The sequence below is a fragment of the Pleurodeles waltl genome, chromosome 1_2, assembly GCF_031143425.1.
Source record: "Pleurodeles waltl isolate 20211129_DDA chromosome 1_2, aPleWal1.hap1.20221129, whole genome shotgun sequence".
Classification (NCBI taxonomy): Eukaryota; Metazoa; Chordata; class Amphibia; order Caudata; family Salamandridae; genus Pleurodeles; species Pleurodeles waltl.
Window position 1 is genome coordinate 593,405,933 of NC_090437.1, and position 13,435 is coordinate 593,419,367.

General features: G+C 38.2%; 1 protein-coding gene across 2 annotated transcripts in view; it reads left to right on the top strand.

Moving 5' to 3' along the window:
• Positions 1–13,435, top strand: part of LOC138301712 (uncharacterized) — a 326,933-nt gene that overhangs the window by 221,977 nt on the left and 91,521 nt on the right. The gene's annotated exons all lie outside the window — the stretch shown is intronic.

Genomic DNA, 13,435 nt, shown 5'->3' on the forward strand with positions numbered 1-13,435 from the left:
GGAGGCTCTGTGTGACACAGGAGCCAGTATGACTACTATCAAGAGTCAGCTGGTGTCAACAGAGCAGATAGTCCCTAATACATTCCACCAGGTCATAGTCGCTGACAATCGCGAGTCACCTACCGGTGACTCTGGTTCCCTTTGAGTGGGGGGGGGGTCTCTGGTACTCTGAAAGTAGCTGTGAGTCCTGCCATGCCTGTAGATTGTCTGTTAGGCAACGATCTTGAGCATACTGCTTGGAAAGAAGTGGAGCTCAAGTCTCACCTGGAAATGTTAGGGTTACCTGAGTGGGTCTGCATGACCACACGGTCCATGGCTGACCGAGAGGGAAGTCAAGGGCAAAACAAAACAATGCCAACAGGGAAGATATTCATAGGATTTGGGCGCTCACAGTAAGTCCAATCAAGTAATAGTCCAATAAGTTTATGGTATGGTGCTCATGACAAGAGGATCTCCCTTAGTCCTCCCATGTTTCAAGGCAAACACACAGAAAAAGAACAGGTGTCAGAGCACTCATGATATTCCTAAATAGGAGTTATTGATGTATCCAGTCTTCTTAGTCAATCAATCACCGACTCATGTTCATCTCAGAGTCCAGATTTTATTCTCAATGTATGGAACTCTCTTAAGTATAGTACAGTACAGCCAACACGTGTTTCATCCCATGAGAAGTTAATCTCTTAAGGACTTCATCAGGGCTGCAAATAGACAAAATAATAGCGTCTACATATGTGGTAACGAGCGTTGGTCAAAACAGAGACCATATCAGCACCCAAAGTGACAATAGTGCAATGTAACAGAGCAAGATATAATGTGACTTTTGTGATATTCGTAAAAAATTATTAATGGTTAAGATAAAACAGTATAGACCGACAATTTTTATATTCCCGTTCAAAAGAGGGTGAAATGTATGTATCAGTCATCTGTTATTAAAGCTTTAGTTAACTATTGATTATACATGTCATGTACCATATAGGTTTATATAATAAGAATGTGCACGTCACCAAAAGAAGACAAAATGGAGTGAGACGCCCTATGAGCAAGGCAGAAAGAAGATCCAGGTTTTATGTAGAGATTATAAAACAAAACCCAGAATATATAGAAAACTAAACTAGAGAATTTATACAAGCAGAAGTAAATAAAATAAATAAATCAAGGAAAACCTAAACTAATCTGTTGTTATCCCATTAAGGCATCTCATCTGTGACATACCTTAATTAAAATTAGTTAGTTTAGTAGCGAAATATCCAACAAGGCCATTGAGCAACCTGTCGAGATCCCAAAAAGAAAAAGGGGGGGAGAACAATCAGTCTTATATAAGGTCCATATCAGGTATAGAGTATAAAATCCAAGCAATTAAGTAAGACAACTCACAAATATACATACACCGACCTTAAGTTCTATGTTGCATCCAAAATAAAGTTGCACCGAGGTAAATTCCATATCAATCTACAAAAAAGAATTATAGACATGAATCTATCATGCTAAGGTAAGCGTCACCGCGTGGATTCTATGTCAAAAAAGAAAAGAAGAAAAAAACACAAAAAACAAGAAAAAAACCCCGATGCCGAACCTCGAACAAATGGAGCCAATCCAGATGTTACAAACCAATACACCCCTCACCTTCTGTGATAGATTATCAACTTATATATGGGGAACCGAAACGGAGTCAAAATGCATCCCGCTACGTCCCAGTCACAATGTGCTGCATCTCGTCTAAACGCCCGAGAAAGCCGTCCCTTTTTAAAAGGAACTGTATCCGCGGAAATGATTGGAGTGGAAGACGGACTTTAACTAAAAACCATGGGCGCCATATTGTAATGTCTAGAACTATCCGTAGAACGTTGATTATACCATATCGGGTACTTAATGTTCTAAAAATTCACCCGTTATCAATCGATATGCCACATGAGAGAAGCAAAAACGGTCTATACTGCAAAGTGAAGTGTCCAAATTACGAAATGTCGATTCTTAACAATATGAGTAGCAAGCATACTGCTAATAAGCTGGATATAAAAGAAATACTGGGCAAAGGTTTCTTTAACCTTGTTAACTCTTCAAAATAGGGGGAAAGAAAAACGGGGGGCCTTGAAACCCAATCATAATAAATATCCCTCATCTTAATAAGGATAATAATAACTATCTATACTCATAAAAATAGAATAAGCCAAAATATACAATCAGAAATGGGATGGGAAATAGCAAATGATCGCACTATAACCAAAAAGGAGGATAAGAGTGAAGTACATATTCAAAACATATATACCTATTGATAAGATCTGTAGTAACAACACTTTATCTATGAGAAATCATGATATAAATATGTCGGAGATGGGATAGAAAGAAACATGTGGTCATTAATACAAAAAAGAGAAGGGGATGAAAATAAAATAACATTTACATCACATATAACATGATATGTCTGTTGCAGGGACAGCTCATAAACAGTGACGTAAGGACGTCTTTAAAAGAGAGATAACATAGTAGCCTCATCAGTTGCAATGAGTCAATAATGAAATGAAAATCACATTAAGTGCATTTGGACATGCGTAAAGAGCTGAAATTGATAATAGTACCAAGTCTATTATATTGGAACAATGTATACTTCGAATCAACTATACGTACAAATTATACAGCAATATCATTGTATAAAACCCCGTACGCTGCCTCAGTAACAATCATTGACATGGATACATATCTAATGAACTGACATACGGATACAATCATTATGGAAATCCATAAGTATCACATGAACCTACACTGTATTCCAGCCATGATTGAAGATAAGATGTTAGTCACCTAAGTAGTACTCCATCTCAAAATTGGTGTTCAGGCCAGCCTCCACAGCTCTGAGTTTTAAAATCCAATAGCATTCCCTTCTTCTAAGGGCTAACTCCCTGTTACCACCCCGAGGGTCTCTTTCAATGAGATCAAACCCAAAAAATTCAAAACCACATGAGTTGTTACGTTCAGGGCATAGCCGCATGTGATTTACAATGGGATATCTCCCATCATCCTGTCTGAGGGCTCTGAAATGTTCACTTGCTCTAGTTTTATTGATCTAATGGTGCTGCCTATATAATACAGGCCACACTTGCATACGATCATATAAATGACAAAATTACTGTCACATGTGATATTGTAGTTAATATTAAATGAAATTCCAGTGGAGCTCATGAAGGAGGAGATGCCAGATTTTGCCCATCTACACATGCCACAGTGTCCACACTTGAAAAAACCCTTATTACGTTTACTAAGCCAATCATTGTGTCTCAGTTTAGTGCGGAAACTGGGGCATAGGATGTTCTTAAGAGTTCTACCCCTCCTAAAAGTAAAAACCGGGGTCCTAGGAATCATTTTCTTAAAGTTAGGGTCAGCTGTAAGAATATTCCAATGTCTGTTCATACATTTCTTAAGAAGCATAGCTGGTTTCGTATAGTTAACTATACAACGAATGGTGTCATCTCTAGGTCTAGATTTCTGACATAATGTATCCGATCTCTTCAGACGCATTGCCCGAGTACGGGCGTTATTAATCACGTCTGAAGAATATTCCCGTGCCTCAAATCTATTGCTCATATCCTTAATGCATAATTTAAAATCTTCCTCAAGGCTGCAGTTTCGTCTTGCCCTCACCATCTCACCATAAGGTATTGAATTGATCTGGTGGGTCGGATGTGCGCTCTTAGCATGTAAGATAGAGTTACAGGAAGTACTTTTTCTGTAGAGACGACTCTCTATTCTGTTGTCACGGATGAATAGTTCAACATCTAAGAATGCAATTTTAGTCACACTTTGTTCGAAAGTAAATTGTATGTTACAATCATTATTGTTCAGATATTTGATGAAAGCATTCAGTTTTTGTAGGTTACCTGTCCAAATCATCAGGCAATCATCAATATATCTACCCCAATAGAGTATGTCAGTCATCCAATCGCTACCTTCTTTACTCCAGATCTTATTTTGTTCAAAAAGACCCATGAATAGATTCGCATAGGCTGGAGAAAATTTCGACCCCATGGCGACACCTTGTCTCTGGCGAAACCAGTCATTATTAAATAGGAAAACATTGTTGTTCAAAATCAAATCAACCATATTGATTAACATATTGGTGTGGTCATAAAGTATTGCAGGTCGCCTGTACAGGAAATAACGCAAGGCCTCCATTCCTTGTTCGTGATTAATACTGGTATAAAGAGAGGTGACATCCAATGTGACTAAGATCATACCTGGTTCCCACGTCATGTCGGATAATATACTAAGAATGTGTTTGGTATCCTTGATATATGATGGCAAATTAATTACATATGGTTGTAGGAAAATATCTACATACTCCGAAAGCCTCTCCGTGGGACCTCCTATGCCTGATACAATAGGTCTACCAGGCGGGGATGTGGGATTCTTATGTATTTTCGGTAGAGTGTAAATACAGGGATTCCTGGGTCTATGGACACGAAGGTACAAATATTCCTCTTCCTTCAAAAGAGACTGCTTCAGACACTCTTGTAGGAATTTATTGATTTTATTAGACAGTGAGGGGATGGGATCTGAGATCATCTTCTCATAGCAAACGTTGTCTCCTAATTGTCTGTAAATCTCCTGTTTATAATCTGAGGTGTTCATAATCACAATATTACCCCCTTTGTCCGCCTCCCTTATGGTAATCTCTTCATTACTGGATAACTGTTTTAAATTAATTCTTTCTGTATGACTAAGATTGTGATGCCAGACATCCAGTCGAGTGGTATTTTGACATTCCAATTTGTTGAAGTCCCGCCAGACTACCTTAAAGAAGGTATCTATACAATTATCACCCACAAGGGTTGGAGTCCAGGTCGATTTATTCCTTAGACCACTAGGTAGTGTCTCTGATGGAATATCAAGATCAGATAAGATTTGTGTTAAGATAGTCGGATCTTGTTCGTAGTTGGCAATAGACAGTAAGGTGGCCGTGTCCTGAATATCCCTGATGGATAGGGGATGGCCCTCATTAAGAGTATCCATTGAGGTACCGTTTCGTGTATAGTCGGGTTGATTTGAGAAATGTTTTTTCAATTTAAGCCGTCTGATAAATTTGAAAAAGTCAATTTTAGTACCCTGAAAATCCCCCGTATTTCCTGGACAAAAACCTAGACCTTTACTTAAAAGAGTCAAATCGTGAGTTGTAAGTTCGAGATCAGAGAGGTTAATGACATTGATAATGTCACTAACCGAGTTACTTATTTCCCCTTGTTCCAAGAGCGTGTTTTCATTCCTTTCTTTAAATCGGTGTGCTCCGCCTCTCCTACCCCGTCTGGTTTTCCTGGTTCTACCACACGTCGGTTTGTCTCCCACTGTCCCTGTCTTATTCTCCGGACCTCTGCTAAAAAAGAGGGAGTACCCTGTGGTGCTATTGAGTCAAGTCTGGAAGTATTGGAGCAAGCACTACTCTCGCTGTTACTGGTGGATACACTATTCAGTGAGGATGAGGAGCCCGCCTCACAATTTGGCGGGGTTTCAACCCTTTTAATCAAATGATCATATTTGCGTGAGAATGTGAAAATCCTACCATTTTTGTAATCCAATTCATCCCGTCTGAGTTTATGCGCTTTTCTTTGTGCGACCTCATTTTGATGTTGATTTATAATTTCATTTAGTATGTTGAAATTTTTGGCCGTGGGTTCTTCCAAATTCATATTTCTAATTTCTGTTTCTAATTCTGAAATTTCCGTTTGGAGTCTGGTGACTTTCCTCTCTGCGTTTTCTATTAAGATATTCATAAGTTTAAGTGAACTTGAAATCAGTTCTTGTTCCCAACTGTCCAAGAGATCCGGATCGAGATCATCAAAAGTGGGGAAGATATGTGACCTTAACCCCCTTGGTATCCTGTTGAGTTTAACATATTGTTTAAGGGTGGCCCCATCCCACCATTTCGACACTTCTTGTTTCTTTAATTTTTCCAATTTAAAAAATTTATCCCGAAGCCCCATTTTGTTATGTTGGGTATTGGAGTGTGGTTTAAATATAGTCCCTGTCTGCTCTAAATTCCCAAAAATGTCTGCTGCTAATTTATCACGGTCCATGACTTCGATACACAATATAAATGAACAGTATTCAGTGAATCAGAAGGTCTGGAGCAGCACCCCTATGTATTATATAAACAAAACAAAACAATGCCAACAGGGAAGATATTCATAGGATTTGGGCGCTCACAGTAAGTCCAATCAAGTAATAGTCCAATAAGTTTATGGTATAATGCTCATGACAAGAGGATCTCCCTTAGTCCTCCCATGTTTCAAGGCAAACACACAGAAAAAGAACAGGTGTCAGAGCACTCATGATATTCCTAAATAGGAGTTATTGATGTATCCAGTCTTCTTAGTCAATCAATCACCGACTCATGTTCATCTCAGAGTCCAGATTTTATTCTCAATGTATGGAACTCTCCATAAGTATAGTACAGTACAGCCAACACGTGTTTCATCCCATGAGAAGTTAATCTCTTAAGGACTTCATCAGGGCTGCAAATAGACAAAATAATAGCGTCTACATATGTGGTAACGAGCGTTGGTCAAAACAGAGACCATATCAGCACCCAAAGTGACAATAGTGCAATGTAACAGAGCAAGATATAATGTGACTTTTGTGATATTCGTAAAAAATTATTAATGGTTAAGATAAAACAGTATAGACCGACAATTTTTATATTCCCGTTCAAAAGAGGGTGAAATGTATGTATCAGTCATCTGTTATTAAAGCTTTAGTTAACTATTGATTATACATGTCATGTACCATATAGGTTTATATAATAAGAATGTGCACGTCACCAAAAGAAGACAAAATGGAGTGAGACGCCCTATGAGCAAGGCAGAAAGAAGATCCAGGTTTTATGTAGAGATTATAAAACAAAACCCAGAATATATAGAAAACTAAACTAGAGAATTTATACAAGCAGAAGTAAATAAAATAAATAAATCAAGGAAAACCTAAACTAATCTGTCGTTATCCCATTAAGGCATCTCATCTGTGACATACCTTAATTAAAATTAGTTAGTTTAGTAGCGAAATATCCAACAAGGCCATTGAGCAACCTGTCGAGATCCCAAAAAGAAAAAGGGGGGGAGAACAATCAGTCTTATATAAGGTCCATATCAGGTATAGAGTATAAAATCCAAGCAATTAAGTAAGACAACTCACAAATATACATACACCGACCTTAAGTTCTATGTTGCATCCAAAATAAAGTTGCACCGAGGTAAATTCCATATCAATCTACAAAAAAGAATTATAGACATGAATCTATCATGCTAAGGTAAGCGTCACCGCGTGGATTCTATGTCAAAAAAGAAAAGAAGAAAAAAACACAAAAAACAAGAAAAAAACCCCGATGCCGAACCTCGAACAAACGGAGCCAATCCAGATGTTACAAACCAATACACCCCTCACCTTCTGTGATAGATTATCAACTTATATATGGGGAACCGAAACGGAGTCAAAATGCATCCCGCTACGTCCCAGTCACAATGTGCTGCATCTCGTCTAAACGCCCGAGAAAGCCGTCCCTTTTTAAAAGGAACTGTATCCGCGGAAATGATTGGAGTGGAAGACGGACTTTAACTAAAAACCATGGGCGCCATATTGTAATGTCTAGAACTATCTGTAGAACGTTGATTATACCATATCGGGTACTTAATGTTCTAAAAATTCACCCGTTATCAATCGATATGCCACATGAGAGAAGCAAAAACGGTCTATACTGCAAAGTGAAGTGTCCAAATTACGAAATGTCGATTCTTAACAATATGAGTAGCAAGCATACTGCACTAAACTGAGACACAATGATTGGCTTAGTAAACGTAATAAGGGTTTTTTCCAGTGTGGACACTGTGGCATGTGTAGATGGGCAAAATCTGGCATCTCCTCCTTCATGAGCTCCACTGGAATTTCATTTAATATTAACTACAATATCACATGTGACAGTAATTTTGTCATTTATATGATCGTATGCAAGTGTGGCCTGTATTATATAGGCAGCACCATTAGATCACTAAAAACTAGAGCAAGTGAACATTTCAGAGCCCTCAGACAGGATGATGGGAGATATCCCATTGTAAATCACATGTGGCTATGCCCTGAACGTAACAACTCATGTGGTTTTGAATTTTTTGGGTTTGATCTCATTGAAAGAGACCCTCGGGTGGTAACAGGGAGTTAGCCCTTAGAAGAAGGGAATGCTATTGGATTTTAAAACTCAGAGCTGTGGAGGCTGGCCTGAACACCAATTTTGAGATGGAGTACTACTTAGGTGACTAACATCTTATCTTCAATCATGGCTGGAATACAGGGTAGGTTCATGTGATACTTATGGATTTCCATAATGATTGTATCCGTATGTCAGTTCATTAGATATGTATCCATGTCAATGATTGTTACTGAGGCAGCGTACGGGGTTTTATACAATGATATTGCTGTATAATTTGTACGTATAGTTGATTCGAAGTATACATTGTTCCAATATAATAGACTTGGTACTATTATCAATTTCAGCTCTTTACGCATGTCCAAATGCACTTAATGTGATTTTCATTTCATTATTGACTCATTGCAACTGATGAGGCTACTATGTTATCTCTCTTTTAAAGACGTCCTTACGTCACTGTTTATGAGCTGTCCCTGCAACAGACATATCATGTTATATGTGATGTAAATGTTATTTTATTTTCATCCCCTTCTCTTTTTTGTATTAATGACCACATGTTTCTTTCTATCCCATCTCCGACATATTTATATCATGATTTCTCATAGATAAAGTGTTGTTACTACAGATCTTATCAATAGGTATATATGTTTTGAATATGTACTTCACTCTTATCCTCCTTTTTGGTTATAGTGCGATCATTTGCTATTTCCCATCCCATTTCTGATTGTATATTTTGGCTTATTCTATTTTTATGAGTATAGATAGTTATTATTATCCTTATTAAGATGAGGGATATTTATTATGATTGGGTTTCAAGGCCCCCCGTTTTTCTTTCCCCCTATTTTGAAGAGTTAACAAGGTTAAAGAAACCTTTGCCCAGTATTTCTTTTATATCCACCTTATTAGCAGTATGCTTGCTACTCATATTGTTAAGAATCGACATTTCGTAATTTGGACACTTCACTTTGCAGTATAGACCGTTTTTGCTTCTCTCATGTGGCATATCGATTGATAACGGGTGAATTTTTAGAACATTAAGTACCCGATATGGTATAATCAACGTTCTACGGATAGTTCTAGACATTACAATATGGCGCCCATGGTTTTTAGTTAAAGTCCGTCTTCCACTCCAATCATTTCCGCGGATACAGTTCCTTTTAAAAAGGGACGGCTTTCTCGGGCGTTTAGACGAGATGCAGCACATTGTGACTGGGACGTAGCGGGATGCATTTTGACTCCGTTTCGGTTCCCCATATATAAGTTGATAATCTATCACAGAAGGTGAGGGGTGTATTGGTTTGTAACATCTGGATTGGCTCCGTTTGTTCGAGGTTCGGCATCGGGGTTTTTTTCTTGTTTTTTGTGTTTTTTTCTTCTTTTCTTTTTTGACATAGAATCCACGCGGTGACGCTTACCTTAGCATGATAGATTCATGTCTATAATTCTTTTTTGTAGATTGATATGGAATTTACCTCGGTGCAACTTTATTTTGGATGCAACATAGAACTTAAGGTCGGTGTATGTATATTTGTGAGTTGTCTTACTTAATTGCTTGGATTTTATACTCTATACCTGATATGGACCTTATATAAGACTGATTGTTCTCCCCCCCTTTTTCTTTTTGGGATCTCGACAGGTTGCTCAATGGCCTTGTTGGATATTTCGCTACTAAACTAACTAATTTTAATTAAGGTATGTCACAGATGAGATGCCTTAATGGGATAACGACAGATTAGTTTAGGTTTTCCTTGATTTATTTATTTTATTTACTTCTGCTTGTATAAATTCTCTAGTTTAGTTTTCTATATATTCTGGGTTTTGTTTTATAATCTCTACATAAAACCTGGATCTTCTTTCTGCCTTGCTCATAGGGCGTCTCACTCCATTTTGTCTTCTTTTGGTGACGTGCACATTCTTATTATATAAACCTATATGGTACATGACATGTATAATCAATAGTTAACTAAAGCTTTAATAACAGATGACTGATACATACATTTCACCCTCTTTTGAACGGGAATATAAAAATTGTCGGTCTATACTGTTTTATCTTAACCATTAATAATTTTTTACGAATATCACAAAAGTCACATTATATCTTGCTCTGTTACATTGCACTATTGTCACTTTGGGTGCTGATATGGTCTCTGTTTTGACCAACGCTCGTTACCACATATGTAGACGCTATTATTTTGTCTATTTGCAGCCCTGATGAAGTCCTTAAGAGATTAACTTCTCATGGGATGAAACACGTGTTGGCTGTACTGTACTATACTTATGGAGAGTTCCATACATTGAGAATAAAATCTGGACTCTGAGATGAACATGAGTCGGTGATTGATTGACTAAGAAGACTGGATACATCAATAACTCCTATTTAGGAATATCATGAGTGCTCTGACACCTGTTCTTTTTCTGTGTGTTTGCCTTGAAACATGGGAGGACTAAGGGAGATCCTCTTGTCATGAGCATTATACCATAAACTTATTGGACTATTACTTGATTGGACTTACTGTGAGCGCCCAAATCCTATGAATATCTTCCCTGTTGGCATTGTTTTGTTTTGTTTATATAATACATAGGGGTGCTGCTCCAGACCTTCTGATTCACTGAATACTGTTCATTTATATTGTGTATCGAAGTCATGGACCGTGATAAATTAGCAGCAGACATTTTTGGGAATTTAGAGCAGACAGGGACTATATTTAAACCACACTCCAATACCCAACATAACAAAATGGGGCTTCGGGATAAATTTTTTAAATTGGAAAAATTAAAGAAACAAGAAGTGTCGAAATGGTGGGATGGGGCCACCCTTAAACAATATGTTAAACTCAACAGGATACCAAGGGGGTTAAGGTCACATATCTTCCCCACTTTTGATGATCTCGATCCGGATCTCTTGGACAGTTGGGAACAAGAACTGATTTCAAGTTCACTTAAACTTATGAATATCTTAATAGAAAACGCAGAGAGGAAAGTCACCAGACTCCAAACGGAAATTTCAGAATTAGAAACAGAAATTAGAAATATGAATTTGGAAGAACCCACGGCCAAAAATTTCAACATACTAAATGAAATTATAAATCAACATCAAAATGAGGTCGCACAAAGAAAAGCGCATAAACTCAGACGGGATGAATTGGATTACAAAAATGGTAGGATTTTCACATTCTCACGCAAATATGATCATTTGATTAAAAGGGTTGAAACCCCGCCAAATTGTGAGGCGGGCTCCTCATCCTCACTGAATAGTGTATCCACCAGTAACAGCGAGAGTAGTGCTTGCTCCAATACTTCCAGACTTGACTCAATAGCACCACAGGGTACTCCCTCTTTTTTAGCAGAGGTCCGGAGAATAAGACAGGGACAGTGGGAGACAAACCGACGTGTGGTAGAACCAGGAAAACCAGACGGGGTAGGAGAGGCGGAGCACACCGATTTAAAGAAAGGAATGAAAACACGCTCTTGGAACAAGGGGAAATAAGTAACTCGGTTAGTGACATTATCAATGTCATTAACCTCTCTGATCTCGAACTTACAACTCACGATTTGACTCTTTTAAGTAAAGGTCTAGGTTTTTGTCCAGGAAATACGGGGGATTTTCAGGGTACTAAAATCGACTTTTTCAAATTTATCAGACGGCTTAAATTGAAAAAACATTTCTCAAATCAACCCGACTATACACGAAACGGTACCTCAATGGATACTCTTAATGAGGGCCATCCCCTATCCATCAGGGATATTCAGGACACGGCCACCTTACTGTCTATTGCCAACTACGAACAAGATCCGACTACCTTAACACAAATCTTATCTGATCTTGATATTCCATCAGAGACACTACCTAGTGGTCTAAGGAATAAATCGACCTGGACTCCAACCCTTGTGGGTGATAATTGTATAGATACCTTCTTTAAGGTAGTCTGGCGGGACTTCAACAAATTGGAATGTCAAAATACCACTCGACTGGATGTCTGGCATCACAATCTTAGTCATACAGAAAGAATTAATTTAAAACAGTTATCCAGTAATGAAGAGATTACCATAAGGGAGGCGGACAAAGGGGGTAATATTGTGATTATGAACACCTCAGATTATAAACAGGAGATTTACAGACAATTAGGAGACAACGTTTGCTATGAGAAGATGATCTCAGATCCCATCCCCTCACTGTCTAATAAAATCAATAAATTCCTACAAGAGAGTCTGAAGCAGTCTCTTTTGAAGGAAGAGGAATATTTGTACCTTCGTGTCCATAGACCCAGGAATCCCTGTATTTACACTCTACCGAAAATACATAAGAATCCCACATCCCCGCCTGGTAGACCTATTGTATCAGGCATAGGAGGTCCCACGGAGAGGCTTTCGGAGTATGTAGATATTTTCCTACAACCATATGTAATTAATTTGCCATCATATATCAAGGATACCAAACACATTCTTAGTATATTATCCGACATGACGTGGGAACCAGGTATGATCTTAGTCACATTGGAAGTCACCTCTCTTTATACCAGTATTAATCACGAACAAGGAATGGAGGCCTTGCGTTATTTCCTGTACAGGCGACCTGCAATACTTTATGACCACACCAATATGCTAATCAATATGGTTGATTTGATTTTGAACAACAATGTTTTCCTATTTAATAATGACTGGTTTCGCCAGAGACAAGGTGTCGCCATGGGGTCGAAATTTTCTCCAGCCTATGCGAATCTATTCATGGGTCTTTTTGAACAAAATAAGATCTGGAGTAAAGAAGGTAGCGATTGGATGACTGACATACTCTATTGGGGTAGATATATTGATGATTGCCTGATGATTTGGACAGGTAACCTACAAAAACTGAATGCTTTCATCAAATATCTGAACAATAATGATTGTAACATACAATTTACTTTCGAACAAAGTGTGACTAAAATTGCATTCTTAGATGTTGAACTATTCATCCGTGACAACAGAATAGAGAGTCGTCTCTACAGAAAAAGTACTTCCTGTAACTCTATCTTACATGCTAAGAGCGCACATCCGACCCACCAGATCAATTCAATACCTTATGGTGAGATGGTGAGGGCAAGACGAAACTGCAGCCTTGAGGAAGATTTTAAATTATGCATTAAGGATATGAGCAATAGATTTGAGGCACGGGAATATTCTTCAGACGTGATTAATAACGCCCGTACTCGGGCAATGCGTCTGAAGAGATCGGATACATTATGTCAGAAATCTAGACCTAGAGATGACACCATTCGT